Source organism: Lissotriton vulgaris, chromosome 5 (genome assembly GCF_964263255.1).
Source record: "Lissotriton vulgaris chromosome 5, aLisVul1.2, whole genome shotgun sequence".
Classification (NCBI taxonomy): Eukaryota; Metazoa; Chordata; class Amphibia; order Caudata; family Salamandridae; genus Lissotriton; species Lissotriton vulgaris.
Genome location: NC_141693.1, coordinates 186,108,765 through 186,132,245, shown reverse-complemented (window position 1 = coordinate 186,132,245; position 23,481 = coordinate 186,108,765). Strand labels below are relative to the sequence as shown.

Sequence of the window (23,481 nt, the reverse complement as noted above, 5' to 3'; positions counted from 1 at the left end):
ACATCCACTCATTCTTCAATATGTAAGACATATTTTAACTTTACAGAAACATACAGTCACTGGATGTTGTCATCAGTGATGTCATCAGTGATGTCATTTGAGATGTCATCAGTGATGTCACTGACCATGTCATGAATGATGTAATATGTGACATCATCAGCAGTGGATTGCGGGTGCGCGATATATAGTTAGTGCAACTAACTATATATGGAATTTCAATGGTTTTGTGTGAGTAAAATAAGGTTTTGTAAATACGAATTCCTAACTATATATGGTCTATAACCTATGGTTTTTTCAGTGAATTTTCAAGGTTTTGTAAATGCTAATTCCTAACTATATATGGTCTATAGCCTATGGTTTTTTCAGTGAATATATATATATACATACATATATAAACATATATCTGTATATCTATATAAATACAAACATAAATGCATGCATACATATACTTATATGCATACAGATGCATGTTATTTACATGAAAGTTGAAAAAACACTAATAAAAGCAAAGCTAAAAAGCCACCTCATTACAAACAGAATGGCTTTAACTTAAACGAGGGCGAGATCTATTGCATTTTCAATGCTTGTTTACTTTGGTTCCATCAAGAAGGCATTCAGATGTGTCACACATTTGCCATAAATTCTGAATGTTAGCACTCTAGTTGCACATTTGATCACTGTAGTAAAGCTACTGCTCACCAGGGACGTCTGCTGCTGGTATTCAAAGTGCATGTTTCAGTCTGCATGTCAGAATTTTTTTAATGAAATAGAAGAGGATTTGAGAAGTCACTCAAAATGATCCCTAATTTTTCTTTCTGAAGCACTAATCATACTTTCTATGGCAAAATTAACCCCCTCATGTTGTTCCTTTTTAAATTGAGTGTTTTCAGACTTACCACTTCATTCCAATCAAGATGGCTTCTGGTGTGCCATACTTTTGTCATAAGTAAGACTGTTAGCGCTCTAGTTGTTCTTTAGAACACTCTGGGACATTCTGTCATTGGGCTATACTTGGGGTACATCTGGGTGATATTTGGGCTACATTTAGGCTCTTTTGTCTCTGGTGGCCATCTTGGGAGACTGTATGTCAGAATTTTTTAATGAAATTGAAGAGGGTTTGAGAAGTCACTCAAAATGTGCCCTAATTTTTCTTTCTGCAGCACTAATCATACTTCATATGGCAAAATATACCCCCTCATTTTGTTCCTTTTTAAATTAAATGTTTTAAGAGTTACCACTTTATTCCAATCAAGATGGCTTCAGGTGTGCCATACCTTTGTAATAAGTAGGACTGTTAGCGCTCTAGTTGTTCTTTAGAACACTCTGGGACATTCTGTCATTGGGCTATACTTGGGCTACATCTGGGTGATATTTGGGCTACATTTGGGCTCTTTTGTCTCTGGTGGCCATTTTGGGAGACTGCATGTCAGAATTTTTTAATGAAATAGAAGAGGATTTGAAAAGTCACTCAAAATGTGCCCTAATTTTTCTTTCTGCAGCACTAATAATACCTTCTATTGCATAATATACCCCCTCATTTTGTTCCTTTTTAAATTAAATGTTTTAAGAGTTACCACTTTATTCCCATCACGATGGCTCCAGGTGTGCTATACCTTTGTAATAAGTAGGACTGTTAGCGCTCTAGTTGTTCTTTAGAACACTCTGGGACATTCTGTCATTGGGCTATACTTGGGCTACATCTGGGTGATATTTGGGCTACATTTGGGCTCTTTTGTCTCTGGTGGCCATTTTGGGAGACTGCATGTCAGAATGTTTTAATGAAATAGAAAAGGATTTGAGAAGTCACTCAAAATGTGCCCTAATTTTTCATTCTGCAGCACTAATCATACTTTCTATGGCAAAATATACCCCCTCATGTTGTTTCTTTTTAAATTAAATGTTTTAAGAGTTACCACTTTATTCCAATCAAGATGGCTTCAGGTGTGCCATACCTTTGTAATAAGTAGGACTGTTAGCGCTCTAGTTGTTCTTTAGAACACTCTGGGACATTCTGTCATTGGGCTATACTTGGGCTACATCTGGGTGATATTTGGGCTACATTTGGGCTCTTTTGTCTCTGGTGGCCATTTTGGGAGACTGCATGTTAGAATGTTTTAATGAAATAGAAAAGGATTTGAGAAGTCACTCAAAATGTGCCCTAATTTTTCATTCTGCAGCACTAATCATACTTTCTATGGCAAAATATACCCCCTCATGTTGTTTCTTTTTAAATTAAATGTTTTAAGAGTTACCACTTTATTCCAATCAAGATGGCTTCAGGTGTGCCATACCTTTGTAATAAGTAGGACTGTTAGCGCTCTAGTTGTTCTTTAGAACACTCTAGGAGGCTGCAGTAGAACACAAAGGAATCAACTGACAGTCTCTGTCCTTGTTGGATGTACATGTTTTACTAAGAATGTCAGACTTCATTTTCACATGACTGAGAAAGATAATGTGAATTTACAGAAAATATGCTTTCAGTTTAGCTTATAGATCCCCTTCCAAACCACTGTGGGAAAATCATGAGATATTAGTTTTCTTTCAAACAATATTCATGATATCACAGCAGAAGGTTTTTTCACATGGTAAAATCACCTTAGAACCCACCACAATTCCTAAAACGAGTATGGTACCATCAACAAATGATTTGTAATGTAACTAAAGTCCTAAAACCCTCTATTAACTACAATGCTTTTTAATGAGGTGCTATCATGTATATTGGTCCCAAGATGGCTGCCAACACTTCTTGGATGAAGTGCTGACAGCCAATCAGATCAGATGTGTGGTTAGGCTCCGCCCAGATATATATCTTTTTTTTAACCTAAATTACTCAAAATCCACTGGAGCACATATATTGAGACCTAGCAAAGGCACATTGGGCTAACAGTCCCTACAATTTTGCCAAGTTTCGTGCAAATCCATTCAGCCGTTCGAGCTAAAAGTGAGGCCAACCGCCCTATGGAAATTAACATGGGAAAAACGCGTTTTGGGACCCCCCTTTTTTCTCGGCCCCCCTTGATGAAACCCCCCCAAATTGTCAGGGGCTGCTCAGAAACAAAATGTTCCATTTTCCTGAAAATTTCAGCCAATTCCGTCCACAAACGCCAAAGTTATTAGACATAGAATTTTCAAAAATCCCATTGAGAAAAAATCCTAACTATATATACCTACTGGCGACCGCCAGTAGGTAATATCTATGTATATATATATATATATATATATATATATATATATATATAAAAAGCAACACTCCTCGCAGATAAGGAAGGAGAAGAGGCCACACAGGGGAACTTTGCAGGAGCCGTTTTAATGGTAGACAGCATAGCAAAATGCATTTTGGCAGTAAGCCTTCTTCGGTTGCTGTTGCTGACGCGTGATGGCCCCACCTGCATCTTTAAAAATGTCCAGTACCACCCTCATTGGAAGGTAAGTAGAGTCCCGCCCCCAAGTCACATGTTACTTCAACCATTGTGGCATAAATGAAACTTCAACTCCCAGAAGACAGTGCTGCTGGCGAGTATTACAGGGGACGGCAGACAAAGTTAAAGGTTAAGATGCAGTAGTGAATTGAGGTTGGCACGCTGAATGATAGTCTCACGCTCTCCCTCCAGTCCCCAACAGTTCAAACCTCAATCGTGGTGCAGCCAAAATGTAGAGCCGAACAGTCAATGAATCCGACTCCTCGTTAGGTAACAAGCTGCCGCTGGCAGTAGGCTGAGGCACACACAACACTTGAAGCGGGTAGAAAATGGTCCGGGAAACGGTAAATCAAGATGCTTAGGAAGCAGGTGCCAGCAGTTTCTGCCACTTGTAGAACCGGAGCCTCCAGCGCACCTCTGGCATGTGCGCGAATTTAGATAAATATATATATATATATATATATATATATATATATATATATATATATAGATAGATAGATAGATAGATATATATCGAGATATAGATAGATATATATATATATATATCGAGATATAGATATAGATATAGATATATATATAGTGATAGTGATATATATATAGTGATAGTGATATATATATAGTGATAGATATATATATATATAGATGGATATATATATATATATAGCTATAGATATATAGATATAGATATAGATATATATATAGATGGATATATATATAGATGGATATATCCTTTCAGGTATAGAGTGACGCATAAATTATGCAAAAAAGAAGCAGAGAACCCTGGGTAGTTCTCAAGTTTAAGTGGAAAGCAGCTCCTGTATAGAGCACTCTAAACAGACACTCTAGATCTGCTCACCTCAAATATCTGCTTTTCTATCAAAGTTTTTTAAGAATAGTATTAGCACAGTGCTATCCACGCAGAGATAGAAATGGACAAAGTCTTTTGCCATTTCTACAGCAAAGTTTTTAAGCATAGGACTAGCACAGTGCTGTCCTTGCTGAGGTTTCTATCCTGATGGATCATCCTTTGCATTAAAATCTGCTATGCTCTCGCTCAGAAGGATCCGCCTGAAGGAATTCGAGCCACCACTTTGGCACTGGCAAATATGCAAAGCAGCGATGTGGGCTTCCTGCTACACTTTTACAAGACACTTCTGCCTAAATGCAGTGGTACGCAGGGGCTGCACTTCACTAGATCCATGCAGGGCTTCCTGATCGTAATCCTCAATTTATATGCCTCCAGGTGAGAAATCTGCAGGTATGGTTTGAGGTTTTTATTAAAATCTGCAGGTAGGAGGAGTCCCCAACCTGTTGGAAGTATGTGACTCGCATGGGACCGCATCCGGCTACACTATAAACTGGGCGAAGTCGGTCATATTCAGGCTCAACAACTCCCCACTGACCTTGCCTGAAGAGTGCCCCTTGACGGTGGCGACAACCTCCTTTAAGTATCTGGGGATCTATGTCACCCAGGATGTTACTGAATTTTTTGAAAGTAATCTGCGACCCCCGCTAATCAGACTGCGGAATGATGTGCAACACTGGAAAACCCTTCCCCTGACACAGCTAGGTAGAGCGGCATTATTTAAAATGATAGCTCTGCCGCGCTTCCTTTATGTGCTCGAGAACACACCGACCTTAGTGCCTCCGGGTTATTTCCGGAAGGTTACTGGGATGTTGGCAGGCCTGCTGTGGGGAGATCGACCAGCTTATATAGCACATGTCAAACTTAACAGAAGCTGGTACGACGGTGGAATCGCCCTGCCAAATATACAACTGTATTATTGGGCAGCACAGCTTAAGATTATTAATCAATGGCTGCATGCTCCACAGGACGACCCGGCGTACCTTACGGACAGGGCCCAATTAGGCACACACAGCTTGTTGGCACCACTATACCACAAAGGAACAGCATCCAAATTAATAGGACCCACTAGGCACACAGTAACATTGTGGCACAGAGCCCAAGTGGGACTGAAATGGGAGGGAGTCATAACAAAGCTGACACCGCTATGGGATGCAAAAGCCCTGGGACACTTACGCCACACCAAGGGATTCACCCAATGGGACAACATTGGAATTTCTACGGTAGGGGATATGTGGACAAGGGAGGGAGTAATCTCGTTCTCACACCTTCAGCTACACTACAATTTAGGTCCTACGGAACATATAGATATGTACAGATCAGGCACGCCCTAATGGCGGTTATCCCGGCGAATACCACTCTGCCAGAAGCCTCACCACTTGAAGATTGCCTACTCACTGACTTTATGCAGGAGGGCGCTACATCCCTTGCGTATAGTAAACTGTTGAATAATTTACCAGACCCCCTAGTAAAGCTGCATGAAAAATGGGTGGAAGAGATAGGGGACATGGAGGACTCGGACTGGAACGCGGCGCTAGTATCTCCGCGTGAAGCGGGTATCTCAGCTAGGTTCCACCTGGTACAGCTAAAAATTTTACATAGAATATATTACACCAGGACTACATTGTTTAAACTACACAGAGCAACGCACCCACTCTGCCTTAAAGGGTGTGGCTTGGAGGGCACGTTCCTACACACACTTTGGGAATGCCCCACTTTGGTAAGGTACTGGCAGCAGGTGGTGTGCACCATCTCGCAGACACTGGGAGTGTCCTTAACGCCCGACCCACATCTATGCCTGCTGAACATATGGGGCCCAAATGACTTAACACATCAAAGTAGGTTGTGGGTCGCAATAGGCACAATGACAGCCAAGAGAGATATAGCACAGAGGTGGGGGGCGGCGGAATTGCCAACGCTGCCGCAGTGGTGTAGAAATATGGATGCGACTATGATTACAGAGCGGGCAGTATATCAGATGAGAGCGAATCCCCGCAAACGGAATAAAGTATGGCTGCCATGGAACACCTACAGGGGCGATCTCTGTGACCCCTTAGAGGAAGAAGATGTAGATAGTTCCGGGGATGAGATGAAGGACACTTGAGTGCATGGGGGTTTTGGATGGTTAAGGATGATGGAGGGAGGAGGAAGGCCAGGAAAGGGACCAGTTTCCTCACATAATACCAGATCCGGGAGAGAAGTGATGATGAATGCGAGGGTAACCGAGAATGCCACAGGGTTTGGCGGTAATTGGACCATGGATGAGGTCACTCATTTAACTACTGAGTCATAAGTTAAGTTGTGTTATTAAAAAATACAAAAGCAGGACTACAATTATTTTTGAATATAAGAGTAAATGCGCATAAATGCCATAAATGTTGGGAGATCCGCTGCCGGACCGTTGGTTGTCGGCTGAATAGCTGTGTACTTTTTGCTTGGTATATACAGTTTTGGTAGCAGCCGGCCCCAGGGTTGTAGGCGAAATATTGTAAGTTAACAAACTGTCAATAAAGTCTTGCATCAAAAAAAAAAATCTGCAGGTAGAAGTATCCATGAAATGAAAAGTTACTTAATTGTGGTAACGATATTTCTGGTGGATACTCTATCTACCTTCAGATTCCTCACTGACCCGTCCACTTCCCTGTTTTGAGAGGTGACCCATAGAGCAAATTAATAAGGTTCCATTTTAATTACATATAATGCTACCACAAACTGACACGATTTTTTACTCCAAGGCTCGGAAAAAATGGAGGGAAATTAACATTGATGTGCTGGAGTGGGCGCATTATGGACTCTGGGACGTCGCCTGATGTCACTTTTGGTACTGACTGAGCCCTCTACTGACGGCTCTGAAGTTTTCTAGATCTATTCTTATGCCTGGGGGTAGTTCTACAGGTGAGGAATCTACAGGTAGAGTATTCACCTGAAACATCATTGCCACATTGAAAACCCTTTAACTTATGTACACTGCTTCACTGAATATATGTAACTGTTCTCTTGTAAAGGGCTCCAACGCCTAGTGGGTTGGGTGGACAATCTGTGGCTACAGAAGGGGCATCTCTTACACCAATTGGACTGCTGTTTTCTCATTACATTCTCAAAAGCACAGCCTGCAAATAACTCGACTCTTCTGTTAGAAATACTTTACTGTTTGGGATTTTTCAGTGACTTGCCCATAATACTCTGAACCCGTTCTAGAGCATCCGATTTACTGGGGGCTTTACAGATCTGTTTAAAAGAGTTCTGAAACGTACTCTATCATCCACTGGAGCAAGTGGTGCTAAGGAAACACACGCCTTCTGCCCAAAGGTATTGACCAAGTCTCATCAAGGTTTTTTGGTGCATTTTCTCTCCTCAAAGCGTTGGTTGTGTTCGAGAAAATGTTACAGTAAGCATGCTACGAGATTTTATCTGGACAGAACAATTAATTTTCATTTTAATGAAGAGTCCCTTACCACTTATGGAGACTTGACAAGCCCACTTCCAAAACTGCAATTTCTATATGGATCATCTCCTGCATCTCCTATTTATTTTTGCCCTGTAGGGAAAAACTTTTCCAGCAAATGTTTAAGCACATTACAGTAGAAAATCACTTTATTGTTTACTTAATTGTGATTCCCTATGTGCAACAGGTATGCCCAGATGTGGGTCCTGTGCTCACTTTGCCACTGAAACCAAGGTGTACCCGACTGAAGAGCCTCAATTAGGATGAAACCAGTCTCTGGTTTTTGTGTTCTGCTTCAGAGAGGACCTTGCTTGTTAGTTAGGTCTAGACTATTCATATTGGAGCAGGATCAAGGCTGATTTGCTTATGGGTGAGTCTGATCTGGGGTGACATTGCAAGCAAAAAGAAATTATGAACCTGGATGTGGCCTAGGTCATTCCAAGTGGCTAATATTCATTCAAGTGTCCCACCCATCACTTTTTTGTTTATTGCCGTGTAACAGGTTTGCTGAGATGTGGGTCCTGGGCTCACTTTGCCACCGGACATAATCTGCACCTGACTGAAGAGCTTCAGCTGGGGTGAAAACGGTCTTGGGTTGCTTGTGGTTCTGGTTCAGAGAAGACCTGGTTTTCCAGTTCCAACTGGACTGTTCCTATTGGAGCATGTGGCTGAGTCAAATCTGAGGTGACCTTCTGGGCAAGAAAGCGATGAACTGGGATGTGGCCAAGTAATTGCCAATGTCTGAAATAAATTGAAATATCCTGCCCATCATCTTTTTAATTTCTTCTGTAGAGCAAAGACAGCATCCGTAAAGAGTAATGAAGGGCAGCTACATGGTCCACAGCGCAAACATTTTGCAAAAACTAAGCTGTTGGTTCTTCCAGCTGCGATGCATAAATTGCCCAAGAGATCATAGTGAACATTTTTACATAACACACTAGCTTCTCAATGTTGCTGTTACCTCTTCCCACAATAATCCCTTCTTTGTGCTATCTACGTTCTTGTTGGGAATTGGAGTAACACGGGACTTTGATCTAGGATAAAATTACATTGATGGTGTATTTTACCTCACTCCAATTCCAAATTCAACCCGCCTATCCGTCAGCCAAACCTCCATACCTATACATTTTAACAGTGAGGACTGACGAGGAGGTGGGAGTGTCTCAAAAGGTAATGGGAGGAATGAGTGCAATATGTCCAATTACTCGGAATCGCTCAGAGTAGCATTCCAACCCATTGTCTCTTGCCCCCATGCCACCCCATTTTAGATCCACCCATGTATAAAATCAGTTTGCGTTTGATTTAGGGGGAGTGAGCATTACTGCATATGCATCATGCCATCTTCATGGTACCGAACATCCACTGCTCCGAATTGAACATCTTTTAGAACTAGTGTCCGGTTCTGAAACTTGGTTCCATGTTACTTATTAGGTCAACGTCCAGGCTCTATGGACTATGAGTAATTGATGTCCTCATTAATTAGTACATTCTATTGTCCAGAAGAGGCGAAGAGACACAACACCCTCCTCCCCCCCCCCCACAAAATCCTACCATATTGGCAAAGTTGGGTTTAAAAAAAATGAGTTTTGGACGTAAGTTGAGCTAAGTTTCTAAAGAGAGTTCTAGGCATGATGCCAGCCGTAAACATTTGAAGAACCAATTAAAATAATGGAGGGTCGTTTTACAATAAGGTTTTTAAATTTTTTTTAGAAAACCTTTAAACATGGGAAAAGAAAATTACTGACCACAACTGTAAATATCGTCATTAGAAAAATCAAGGGCCACTGAAAACATTTAATTTCAGAAATGTTTTAAAACTAATGCTGCAGATTGATGAACCGTAGTAGATCTTCAGTACCTCCAACAGACATTGGTCTACTTTGCAGTTGGCTGTGTCCTCTCCTGCCATGCTGGAGAGCATGCAGATTTTGGAGCCATCGAAATCTGTTGAATACTTAAATGAAGGGCTGTGCTTTTTTGACATTTTAGTGGTTCACCTCCTGTTTCTGTTCCCATGTAATTACTTGATGACCTGTACTAACACGTTTAAGCGATAGGAATCTGCAATTTCTTTCGTTGTCCTGTGGCAATATTATTTCCCCTAAATGGGCTTAGTACACAACAAGCTGGTTCTAAATATGAAGACATTCAACAGCAGTAGGTTTAGAAACTTCCACTCTCGCATGTCCACAAATTTGTTTTAATTGAGAAACTGAAATAGTTAATGGTCGATTTCCCATTGACCATTAACAATAGGTTTCCAGTAAAAGTTCAAATATGAGAATATTTTTTTGAAGATTTTTGCCCTCTATGCATTGTGGTATTTGTAGTTTTGGAGAGGAGAAGCACACTGGTATTCTTTCTTATGCTTATGTTGTTGTAAGGATTATTGAGAATTGATTAAAAATAAAGCATTGCGAGCGTGTGCCTTGTGCAGTTTGTGACCATTATTTAACGATCTTGCTTTCTATCTATGTAAACATTGTGTTTTTATATGGAAAAAAATTAAATTGTATATATTCGTATATATTCAGAATATGGATGGAACCTCAAGCAGGTAAAAAAAAACATTGAAGAAAACAACGGTAATTTTAAGATTGAGCTGAGCAGCAGTGTTCCTGGTTTGGAAATGCTCCCATCATTTTTTTTTATTTATTTCAAGCGGAAATTAAAATTGTGTGTTTCTCGGTTGCACAGTGAATTATTTGAATTTGAATAAAATGATATTATTGGAGTGATTTCAACTGAGCTGTGGTTCAGTGAAAGCGGCCCAGCATTGTACCTACCTTAAATGGTCAGAATGCTTAAACTGTTTCATCTTGCCCGAGGCATAAATTGGATCAGAAATGGTTTCTAGGTGACAAACGTTTTGAAAAACGATCGCTTGTCGACTCTTATGCCATTGGAAGAGTTGCTCTTCAGCAGCTTGCCTTCCACTTATTTCCTCCTCGGCTTACCAGAGAGGGCAGTACAGCTCTCGAAGCTTGGTGCTGGGAGAGAGACTGTTCTACTGAGCATGCTCCTCAGCTGCCACTGTGGGCTGGGACTCATGAACACACCAGTGCTGTAGGCCTCAGAAACCCGTGGTGAAAATCTCAAGGGCTGCACGACTGAACAGGCCTCTGAATGAGGTAGGACCCTGGATGCATGTCGTTGAAGGACTTGTGCTTCCGTTTCTTCACTGCTTACAGGATTTGGGAAGGGTTGTTTGGTTGAAATGTGAGCCTGAATTGAAGAGGCCCAGCACACACACTGAACCAGGTTCCAGTTGCTTCACTTTCTCTCTTCCTGTTGCTTACTTGGCTGGTGTACCTAGAGCCTTTGTACTTTTGATTAAGCTGCAACACGATTTTTATGATGTAATCTCCTTGCTGCTTCCTGCTAGAGTATATGTATGCCCTATGATTATTTAGTGATAGCGTAGAATTGTGTTTTTTGTGCATACGCTTCATTTGCATTAAATGGTCGTAGTGTACTTTACCAGTGGTATGAATTTTCTATTTTCTATTCCATAATCTCTTACTAAATCTCGTTTTGTGTCTAAAGAAACCGGCCTGAGTCTAACCTTGCTATTTGAGTGTCTTGAAATACATGCAGATCAGTAAATACCAGGAATGCATTATTGTAAAGCATTTTGTGTGCCGAGTTGAGTTGACTGATCCTGAAACTCTATGAATTGGCTTAAAGTCAGATCTTTTTTCATCAAAATACTTATGTCGTTTTTGTTTGAAGTTAGCATGTCTGTCTGAACCAAAGTACTGGTCATTATTTTCTGCACGTGACCGCCAACCTATGGATTCACTTTTAAGATTCTGACACTGCTGCAGTCAATCGTGGTCTTCCAGCGGTGGCTATGTGAGTTTTGTACCTAATCATTATGAAAAGTGGCAAGAGGCCCTGGTCTGGCTGGCCATAAGGCACCATTCCCTCCACTTGCAATCTCTGTCCGATTTGCGCAGCATTTGGATTTTGCTTAGTGTTCTTCTGATCCTCGCTCGTTTCCCCAGTTACTGTCTAAAATAATAAACTGACCTTTGTGCGTCCCGTACTTTATTCTGACGCCCTTTTTCTCTCAATGTCTTCCTTTTGTAATTTTGTATTTGTTTGAATGGTGTTTCGTCAGCTCTTTTGGGTATTGAGAATGGTCCAAGGCTGACCTCAGCACAGCTGAATGCAGGCCCGTCAGAAGGTTTGTTTTCTGGAAAATGCAACTCCATAGCTCAGATTTCCTAGTTTGATGAGCAGGTAAACTGCTCCTCCTCGCCCTTGAAGTGACAAACCATTGAGAGAATCTCGGATATGGATGGAAATATTTGCTTTTGGCCTGTTAAGTAAGTTATTTTGTTTTATACTTTAAGAAGACATGAATTCTGTTTTGAAAATGGTGTTTTATTTCAATGGTCTGTCTGCTACTGTACTAAACTTGAGAGATAAAGTGCAGTGTTAGAAAGGGTTGCGCTTTACACAAGTATGAAGAGGAGTGCCCTGTTTTGCTTGTTGGCACATGTATTCCACTAATATTAGCATGTAAGTGTCTCAGTGATTTAGTAGTTTGTAAAAATGTTAATTTTTGATTGATGTCAAAGGCAGTCCAAGACTTATAGCTGAGCTGGTCAAGAGATCTTTCCATTGCTAGTAGTCCAGCCTGCAGCAGCTATGTATATTACTCTAGTACACCACTTAAAGTGTCTTAACCATACTGTTGCATTTAGTTTGTGATGTTGCTTCTAAATAGCTTCTAGGTACTTGACATAGTAGAGACTTGACTCTACAAAGCAGAAAATGTCAGAGACAAAGCGACTCAAAAAAAATTAGCTATAAATATAGTTTGCCAGTTAGGGAAGGAAAGTGGAACACGTCTTTCGCCTTTGTCGAAGGTTTTCCTCAATGGAAAGAAAAAAAAGCTGAATATGTATGGGTTTTAAGATCATTGTCACTTTTCTGAATCTGGAAGAACTGAGTTTCTAGAATAGACGTGGATCCAGATATACTGTGATAGCTGTTAGTTTGCAGGTAATTTTTACTTGGTTTTCAGCATATTTCATACACATTTTGATATGTACTTGAAGGCCATGGTCCTGTGTTGCACAGGAGAACCGAACCTTCTCATGGATTTCGTATCCTTGATAAACGTTATTTATACTCTCATTGTACCTTTCTCATTTAATTAAAACAGTTAAGCAAAATATTTCAGTATTTTAGAGTTTACTCCATTGCTTTCCTTCATACTGTCTTGCCTCTGCCATTTTGGGTTGAAGAGGATTTTTATTCACTTTGAAATGCCTTTTTCAGTACCTTTCCCTATTGCTTTTTAATAACACTGAAATGAGCCCTAAAATTAGTCTTGCGTGATAGTTCAGTGTTAATCAGCACATCTAGTTGTTTCGTGAAATCTATGTGCCAATGTCATCAAAATAGTTTTGTAGGAGTGTAAGTTGTCTTGTTACATTTCTTTATTTGCTAATAGGCAGTCATGAAAATTTTCCATCACTATCTGAAATGTTTTGATGATCTGTCATTCTTGGGTATGGCATATTTAGTTCAACAGAAACTTCCAGAATGGAGTCTCTTAAATGAAAGTTAAAATGTTTATCCTAACCGTCTAAAGTGTAATTTATGGAGTGGTTCCAGCTTTTACAGTTTTATTATTCCAAGTTCTTCATGTTAAGTCTAGAGAAATTTTAAACTCTGAAATTTTAACTCTGATTCTTTTATGGTTGTGTGTATGAATCTTCTGCCTCCTGTTCCAGGCACTTGTGCATACCTTAAGAATGTGGGCAAAAGTACATGTGCAAGCCGTTCTTCACTGACTTGCTTTGACAACTGTATTTCCTTCACATTTCTATCTCCTTTAAGTACAATCTGTAGCTTTTCAAAGAAAGTCACACCACATCCATGTCTACACGCCAGTATTTCAGGGTTCAAAAATCTGATTTGTAAAAGACTGAATCAGCATTGTAACATTTGCCTAAATGACACCTCAATTACCATCAGTCTGATTATCAAAGCAAATCAAATCCAAGTAACGTTACTGCATCTGTAATTTAGATGATGGTTGCGATGGTGAATTTTGTGACACTAGGCTTGAAAGCTAGAATAGTAAAGGTTGAATGCAACATATTCTTTTTCCTTTGTTCTTTTCTTTTTTTGTGGTTGAAGAACGCCATACCTTTTGTCTCCTATTTTATTCTCATTGCCTCCCTCTGTTACTTAAATGAGCATCACCCCAAAGCCAGAGCTACTACTTTCCTCGCTCTATTTATCAATCCTCTACCTAACGTTTTCCTTGAAAATTGACAAACAGCTTGTAGACAACAAAAATTCAAAAATCAAATTTGTAGTTCTTAATAACAGATTGTCACGATTGTGGTTTTGTTTTTTGTCAGGATGCTATCCATCTTACATGTTGGTCATTTCATTTAAAGTGCCGTTATGGGTAAATGGTTGTGGTTTAGGATTAGATAGCTAGCTAATTTTTGCTTGTAAACAGATTTGTGTTGAGCTTCTTCCTTGAGCTTATGGCTCTGGCTCCATTGCCATGTCTTTTGGTATGAAGTGTTCGCAGGCAGTCTTGCTTTTCTCATCTCTGTTCAATAGTTAAATGCTTATTTATTAATTGAATTGTTGCTTGAGGCAGAGTGCTGATCACATAATTGCCATAAATTAAACTGAACCCACACCAAGCCTTGCTATGGATCAGTGTTTAGTTGGATTAACCTTTTCAAAGCTTATAGGAATCAATGATATCAGGGCTTTGGGGGGAGGGGGGTTCATACGATTTCAGCAGGATAAGTTGAGAGGTGGGAAAGGAGAAAATTTGAAATATCCTTGAATGGACTCTTCGACTCTGTAAAATAAAAACCTAGTTGATTACCCTACTTCCTATGATAAAAGACATTCCCACTTAGGTGCTCTTATTCTCTTCTCTTGGGGACTCTCCAATATCATGCTCGGTTCCTGAGGCATCTTTGTTGTTTGACCATGTTTGAGGCTACTTAAATGACTGCCTTATTCTGTCTCCCTTTCCACACAGCTGGCTACCTTGTCGCCAACACCACCTTACAGTTTCTGCAGACCTACCCCTCGATGAGCTTGTTGGAAACCGGTTCTGGTCTTTCTATATCGTCTCATTTTTCCTTAAACACATAATGAGTACAGTGCTTCGATACATCAGCCCTCTGTTCCCAATTCTCCGTAAAGACAAACATACAAGTCCTTTATACCATTTTGCACTACCATTTTCTCTATCCCAGTTTCCTTTGGTGGCTATCCTTTCATGGATCTTGTCATTTTCCTGGCCTAGAAGCATAAATTCTCTGCATGCCCATTTGCCAGTTATTGAAAATGTTCCTTCAGTTAGCTGCTGGAGGATGCACTATTCATACACTTTGCCATTTTGAAAACAACTGTCTTCACCTTGGTCATGCAAGAATGGACACTTTATTTTTTGAGATGTTAGGGTGTCTATTCCTACTTCTAGATAGAAAGCTGATCGGATCCGTTCAAGGTACTCTTGCCTCGGCCTTTGTGGCCTGTACTTTTCAATGTTAAGGTCCTATATTCCCAAACTCTCATTCCCTGCACTGCTGCCCATCGTCACCAGTTCCTCGTTTGCAGGCAATTGTGTGAAGTGGTTACCAGCTTCCCTTGCTCTTAGCAATTCTTTACAAGAGGGATCTGCCTCCCACAACTTACAGCGAAAAACTGTTTTTAAATTATTTTTAAGCTGTTCACCTTTTTTTTGTTCAGTCACTTTAAAAGCCTATGCAGTAACACTGTTGTTTTAAGCAGTGTCACAAGTGTTTTGCAGCAGCTCATCTGTATCCCTACTACTTGAACTGTCTGTCAAACAGGCATCCAGTGCATGCCCGTGCTTTGATGCAACGTTTGAGATTAAACTTCTCAAAATTGACAAGCATATATATATAGTACAAACGAAAATCAATTTCATTTTAGAATTTTAAATCAAAAAGGTTTTCTGAAAACTGCTAGAGATAATGTGGCATTTGAATTTTCCGGCTGCAGACACCCATCTTGTGGGCCGACCTCTTTGCTTCGGGCAAACAGCGCTGACTTCTAAAGCCACTTGTGTCCTTGTCATCTCCCCCCACCCTCGCCTTCTCGTTTGTATGCTTTAGCCTTCATGTGTTTATAGTGTCCACCTCTCTCAGTTGTCTTGTCTTACCTTAGTCCACTGTAGCGGGACGCCGTCGTAGGTGATCTTCCGTTGCTCAGATGGTCATCTGATATTCAAATTCTGACCCTAATGCTCCTCATGTCTTACCAATCACTGTTAGAAGGCGTGTCTACTGTCATCTGTGCTTCCTTGGCAGCTAATGCACCACCTTTGTTGCTGCATTTCCTTGATCCAGAAATGAAGGTAACTTACTCGACCCTGCAGCTTGCTCCTACAGCGTGTGCGTGGGTCTGTTGTTCATGAGCTTTTTCTGAGGCTGGCTTGGAGACTTAACATCATGCAGCCACTGCCCTTCTTGCACCCAGTTACATCTCTTCCTCCCACATTAAATGTGTAGGAGAGGATTAATAGGTGGAGTGGTGGTGACACTGTGAAGTGGCAGTACCTTAAAACCCAATTGCCGGAGAAGATAAAAAGCAGCTAAGATTAGGGATGCCTTATGCTTTTAGTCTTGATCATGGCTCTGTCAATCACCAACCTCTATTCTTCCTTGGTCCAGTCAGTATCCATGTTCATTTCAGCTCCAAAGCTGGTTGTGTCGAAGGGGAGAATGGAGTTGTCTTCCCAGAAGGCTTGTAGCTGGCTGGTTGCAGTGCCTTCCAGAATGACTTTTGAATTGGTTGATAATGTATACCAGATCCGCTGGCTCAAAATTTGTCCTTAAAGTGAACAGTCTTCACATTGCCTTTCTCCAAGTATTAGGCAACTTGCCAGATGAAAATGAATCAAACCGTTCATCTGGTGGAGCAATTTATGGGACTAGGGCTTGAAAGGCCTAGAGCACACAGGATTCAAAAGATCAGTAGGTGGTTGCGGAGCGTGGGTCAATGAGAGCTCTTGAAAGCATTCTTCAACTGACCATGGTTAAAATTTGTAAAAGGTGGGGAGGGGGGTGGTTGTGTTTTTTTTTTAAGTGAAATATAAAACCAGGTGTCACATTGGTCTTGAGAAAGTGGTAGGTCTAAAAAGATTTACGGTTTATGAATGGCTTCTTTCATGCATTGCATTTAATATTGTTTGTTGAAGCTAAGATTTGGTCCTTGTATGAGAGAAAACATTGTTGGCCTAGTATGCCATCGGAAATGTTGTAGCTTGCATGCCAAGTGGGTTCCACTTGGTGACTGTAGGACTTTAAACTAAAAACCTTACCAGAGAACTATTTACTTTGGTTCTTGATTGAAGAATCTTTAAGAAATGTTGTTCCCGTTGGAGTTTGGGCTTCAATAATTTATTGAATGTATTTTAGGTTGTTTACGCTTTCCTCCATTTCTTGAAAAGGGATGTTTGAAGTTAGCTCTTCTTCTTGTAGTTTTTTTTGAGTTTTAGAGACTAAAACAGTTAAGACTGATTTCCATTCCTGAAATATTTCCTTACCTGTTATGTTATGTTATGTTATGTTAATTGAGTCTTTTATAGCGCTCGGCTACTCGAAAGAGTGTCCCAGCGCTTTATTGACAGCCTGAAAAAGACAAACACAACACAGAGATTAAAAAAAACGGAGTCAGCAAAATAAAAGGGAGTCTAAGAGGCAAAAAGCCAGGTTTTCAGGCCCTTCCTGAAGGCCAGCAAATTCGAGGTACTGCGCAGTGTCAGGGGCAGAGAGTTCCAAAGCTGTGGAGCCCGGGACATAAAGGAGCGACCTCCAATGCGGGCCTTCTTTACACGAGGAACAGTGGCAAGAAACATCGACTCTGATCTCAGAGATCGTGACGGACGATAGAAGGCGAGCCTCCTTTGAAGGTATTTAGCCCCCGAGGCGTAGAGGGCCTTGTGTGCAAGAGTTAGGGCTTTGAAAACTATCCGCTTCCGGATAGGGAGCCAATGAAGAGACTGCAACAAGCCAGAGACTCTGACTCGCCTGTGCAGGCCAAAAATGGCTCGCGCTGCCGCATTCTGGACCACCTGCATCCGTTGCAGGAGATACTCCGGCAGACCAAGATATAGGACGTTGGAATAGTCCAATCTTGAACCAATTAAGGCCTGTACCGTAGTCCTCCTATGGTCCTCAGATAGCAAAGGAAAAAACTTCAGAAGCATACGGAGGAGACCAAAACAGGTGCCAGTGAGGGCAAGGATCTGAGATCTTAAAGTCAAGCCGTTGTCAATTTTGATCCCCAAATTCTTAGCCAACTGAGACGATCGCACCGGAGGAGACCTATCCGCGGGCCACCATACCTGCCAGTCTGGATCGGATTGACAGCCGAAGAAGAGTACCTCCGATTTGTCTGAGTTGCACTTGAGGCTGTTCAGTTGGAGCCATTCGAAAACAGCCCCAAGGCACTCACGGATACTCTCTCCATCAAAATCCTCTCCTTTCTCACAGGTAAAGAGAAGCTGGGTGTCGTCAGCATAGGATACGATCTGGGCCCCGAAAGACTCAGCCAATGCCGCCAGAGGGGTCATAAAGATGTTAAAAAGAGTCGGGCTCAACACAGAGCCCTGCGGGACTCCGACTCCCAATGGCGGCATCTCAGCAGAGCTAAAGGAGGCCCTGACCGTTTGTCGACGGCCAGCCAAAAATGATCGAAACCAGCTAAGCACCGTCCCCCTCAGACTGATCTCATGAAGTCTGACGAGCAAACCCTCATGGGGGACGGTGTCAAAGGCCGCCGACAGATCAAGCATTATCAGCATGGCTCTGCCACCCGAATCCAGCGTCTCCTTGATGGCTTCGGACACCTCCAGCAGCGCCGTCTCAGTGCTAAGATTAGGGCGAAAGCCCGATTGAGTGGAATGAAGTAGATCGTATGATTCCAAAAAATTAGAAAGCACAGTGTGCACGTGCTTCTCCACGATCTTAGCCAATGTAGGAAGGAGAGAAATAGGCCTATAATTGGCCAAAACCTCGGGATCTAAACCAGGCTTCTTAATGAGGGGAATGACCATAGCCTGTTTCCAAGCCGGTGGGACCTCCCCCTGGCTCAAAGAGAGATTCAGGAGGGGATTCACCAACGGATTTACCACTGCCGCCATCTTCGCCAGAAATTTGGCCGGACATGGGTCAAGCGGCGAACCCGATTTAAGATTGGCCATGAGTGTCAATGACGAAGGAGCTGAAATAGGCGGAAAGTCTGTCAGGACTGACCCTAGGGGGACCGATTGAACTGGTCCGTCCTCAAAACAACGGGAGACAACAGCCAGCCTCAATGGAAAAGAGTCCTGAATCAGCTTAATGTTAGTAGTGAAAAAGCTGGCGAGATCCGAAGCCCATGTCTCGGTAGGGGCGGTCTGGGTTGCATTCGACCGTGGGGCAATGAATTCCCAAACAATCGTCAAGATCTCTTTGCAGGAATTAGAGGCAGCCTCAATCCTCCTAGCAAAGTAACTCTTCTTCTCGAGGAGGATATCCCGATGATAGGCCTTGACCATGGTTCTATAATCGAGTCTGGCTGCAGAATCGTACTGAGCCCGCCAGGCCCTTTCAGCCACCTTGCACTGTCTGCGGGAAGCAAGCAACGCTTCAGTGAACCAAGGAGCAGAAACCCATTTAGATAGCGAACAAGGAGCCCTCGAAGGGGCCAAATCATTCAGCCTGTCCACAAGCCATGCCTGCAGAGACTCCAGGTCCCTTTCTAAAACCCCCGTGAGAGGGCATGGATGTTCGCACAATGCCTGCGCCAGCATTTCTGGGGTCACCTGATGGTATGCCCTCGACGCTAATCCTTGCTGTCTGAGGGCACTGCCTCGAGCAGGTATTACTTGAAATGTCTTTATGAGATCATTGAATATGTTATGTTCATATCTTATGTTACTATATTTATTAAGTGCACGAATAACCTGAGGTGTTGTGGCGCTGAGGTCTAGAGAAGCAAGTTTATGAAAGGCACGGTCTCTATTTATTGAACAGCCAAGTTTTCAGGCCCTACTGAAAGCAAACAAGGTTGGAAGCGTTCCAATGGAGAAGGGAAGTTCATTGCAGAGTTTGGGGCTGCAACCCTAAAGCTTCTGCCACCCCAGCTGGCATTGAAGAATGTCTATATTGCTAACAATTTAGCTCCTTCTGAGCACAGATGCCTTTTAGGGACATACCAATATGGTAGGCGTCTCAGGAATTTAGGACCAGAATCATGAAGTGCCTTGTAGGTAATGCAAAGGACCTTAAAGAGAATACGGCTCCTGACTGGGAGCCAGTGCAGCTTTTGCAAATGTTTCCAGACTGAATGATACTTAGGAATTCCCAGAAAAATCCTAGGGGCCGCATTCTGGATCATTTGCAACTTATTGAGTTGTTTCTCAGGCACACCAAGCTAGAGACCATTGCAATAGTCTAATTTGGCAAGAATCAGTGAGGTAATCACCGTTTTCCTGCTGTCTATGGGAATAAAAGGTATTTTTTTGATTATTTTAAGCAAAAAAAACTTGATGAGGAAACTGCATGAACCTGTGCCTCAAAGTTCAGTTTATTGTCCATGATCACACCAAGGTTTTTAGCCTTGGCGACTGGAATTGGTGCCGTTCCTAATTCGTCAGGCCACCAACTCTGTGACCAGTTTGGCAGGAAAATTGCCAAAAATTACTACTTCAGTTTTATCTGAATTCAGCCTAAGACAATGAGAGCTCATAAATGACCTGACGACCAGCATGCTGTTCTTAAAACTTTGCATCTGTGGTAGAGTATTTTTTGACACTGACAAGGCAATTTGTGTATCATCTGCATAAGATGTCCGAGCCAGTCCGAAGGATCTAATGAGTGTCGTCAGTACGGATACATATTTATGAAAAAGAGTGGGGCTCAAGGATGAGCCCTGTGGGACTGCACATGGAGGACAAAGGGAGGAGACTTGTAGCTGCCCAAAGCTACCGATTGTATTCTAACAGACTAGAAGGAAGAAACCAGTGTAAGCGGTTTGTCGGAGATGCCAATGGAATCCAGACGTAAAAGGAGAAATGCCCGTCAGAGATCCAGATGAAGTCAAAGTAGGATCCAGCAAGTGGCCTGCTGGGTGGGAATGAGCGTTGTTTGTTACATGTAGACTTATAGAGGCTGGGCCATCAAACAGATATTTGATCGAGTTGCTCTGGAAAATGGAACCACGTGGTTAGGTCTCCTAAGAAATCAAAGGGATGTGTAAGAGAAAGCACTGCTGTATGGTTGATGGGGTGGCAGACATCAAAGTAGGTTAAGGGGGAAGATTTTATAGAAAGATAAAGCCATTGCTGTTGTAGTCTGCAGCTGTAGTCCTTCAGCTTTCACGTGTCCATGATGGGTATATGTTATGTTCTGAATAGTGAAAGAAAAAGAGTGAAAGTGCTGATATCCAGGAAGATCACTGATACTGCTGCCAAGCCCATGAGTGCTGGTTTGTGCAGGTCTCTACAAGCAAGACTGAAGTCTTTGGATTTTAAAAACATAGATCCAGGATAGTATCTTTGATTGTGTCCTTATAAAGAAAAATGTATTGCAAAGGACAAGTGCTATTGCAGTTCTAGAATGGTAAAGATGTGGCCAAATTGCTGTGCTCTGTGCTGTTAATACCAGCCATTTCCCAGATCTGGTAATAAATGACCATTGGCCTTCTCATCTTTCAAAGACTTCGTTTCCCTTTGCCCAGGTTTCCAGCCAGTGTATCCTCCTTTCTTCCAGTCTTGCTGTGTCCAAGAAAAGATGCAGGGTGTCAAAGTCAAAAGAAACTTTATTTCGATTGAATTTTCAATCATAAAAGTACATTATAGAAAATATTTACATTGGTTTATAAAAAGTTTTCATTTGAGCAATAATGACTGGTAAATACATTGAACATTGAATTATTCATTATAAAATCGTCTATACAATGTCGCACTGTACGGCAATGAAATAACAAGTTGTTCACATAACAGGAATAAAATTTTACAATGCAGTAACAATTAGTTGAGAATGAATTTTCAGACATGCCTTAAGGAAGCAAGCTATAGATTTGGCAACAAGCGGGGTATCTAAGAACTGAAGTGTCAAAAGAGCAGGTCTGCATCTTCTCAGACCTGTTTGTCGGAGAAGTGGGACCAGCCAGTGTTTACGCGGGGTCTCGTAGAAGCTACAAAATAAAGTTACATGCAAGGTAGACTGGGAAGAACAGCCATCACAAGGACAGCTAGCTAGTTCACGTGACCAATCAGAGGGCTCAGGGAACGAGACAAGATGATAAAATGAATCAAACCGAAATCTAGTTAAAACATATCTATCATAATTTGACAGGTAAAAAGACAGATAAGGTTGTATGCCATAGGAGGATTGTATCATCATTAAGTGAGTGTTTGATTGTTTACCAATTTCCGAACACATACGTAGGTCTCTTAAATGGGCGACACACAGATTCTTCAAGGTCTTTCTGGATGTAGCCGTTAGTGAGATAGGGTCGGTGAAAAACGCGGGACAATTCAAATCATTCAGAAATTTATAAACATATAATAGCCAGGGGATCCTTTTCCAGTGGGTCAATGTAAGGCAATCAGTTATTAACGACCTAGTAAGGAGACATTGCTCCTGAGTCCATATACGATGCCAAAGGAGGATCGGTTGGTATCTAATGGTGTCAGATAGATACTCCCAACCGAGCTCAATATGGGTGCCGTAGTTAGGAGCACTTTGGGGGAGGGCTAATATATATTTCAAGAAATCGTTTTCGATAACTTGAAGCTCAGTAGCAAGCGTGTAGCCCCATACACCCGCTCCATAAGTAGCCACACTCAAACACTTGGCTTGGTAGATTTTCAGAATCACGGCAGGGGCGGGCTTGCCCAGCTTCCTTGAAAAAGAGGTCAGCGCCGATGTTGTGCGCTGAAACTGGAATTTCCAGCTGGAGGTGGCAGGTTTCCAGGACAAATGATTGTCGATAAGGATCCCTAAGTAAGGATATGTTTTAGCGTTTTCTAGCCTAGATTTCTCGATTATAAAGAGATTTGCATTTCTGGGCTTTCTTGACAATATACATAACACAAGTCTTGGATTTATTTACTTTTAGTCCAAGAGATAGCATATATTGGCAGTACTTGTCCAGTTGGAGCTGGAGCTGATTAGGTGTTCTCGCTAAAATGACGGAATCCTCCGCATATAGTAATGCAGGGATTGGCTGGGTGTTTATGCAGGGGAGGTCTTTGTTGTCTACCAGCATCGCTTGTTCCAATCCATTTGTATAAATATTAAATAAGAATGGAGCAAGGACGCACCCCTGTCTGACGCTTTTTGCAATGCCAAATGATTCCGAAAGCTCTCCATTGATACCATACCTCACACATGCTTTGGCATCCGAGTATAGCTCTCGAAGAAATTTCAGGAGTGGAGGATCTACGCCCAAGTTACTCAAGATCTCCCACAGCTTGGAGTGGATTACGCAGTCAAATGCGGAGCTTAGGTCCACATAGACCAGGTAAAGGTTACCGCCTTTGGCCCAAGCATATTTACCCATGAGCAATGTCAGATTAAGGGCCTGTTCTACAGTGCCCAATCCCTCCTGAAAACCGAACTGTAGGTTGGTTATGATCTTATTCTCTGTGGCTCAGTCCTGGAGACGTTCCAAGATTAGTCTCCCAGCGACCTTGCCCAGCAAATCCAAGAGGGAAATGGGTCTGTAGCAGGCTG

The 23,481-nt window shown here is 41.9% G+C and overlaps 1 protein-coding gene across 4 annotated transcripts in view; it reads left to right on the top strand.

Moving 5' to 3' along the window:
• EHMT1 (euchromatic histone lysine methyltransferase 1) overlaps window positions 1–23,481 on the top strand; it is an 834,115-nt gene that overhangs the window by 117,000 nt on the left and 693,634 nt on the right. Inside the window, exon 1 of one of the 4 annotated variants that reach the window (XM_086921128.1) lies at window positions 10,755–10,860. The exons of 2 other annotated variants lie outside the window; for them this stretch is intronic. The gene's annotated coding sequence lies outside the window, so the exon portion shown is untranslated. Of the gene's footprint in view, window positions 1–10,754; window positions 10,861–23,481 lie in introns of those variants that run through there. One more of the 4 variants, XM_086921130.1, reaches the window with a different exon arrangement.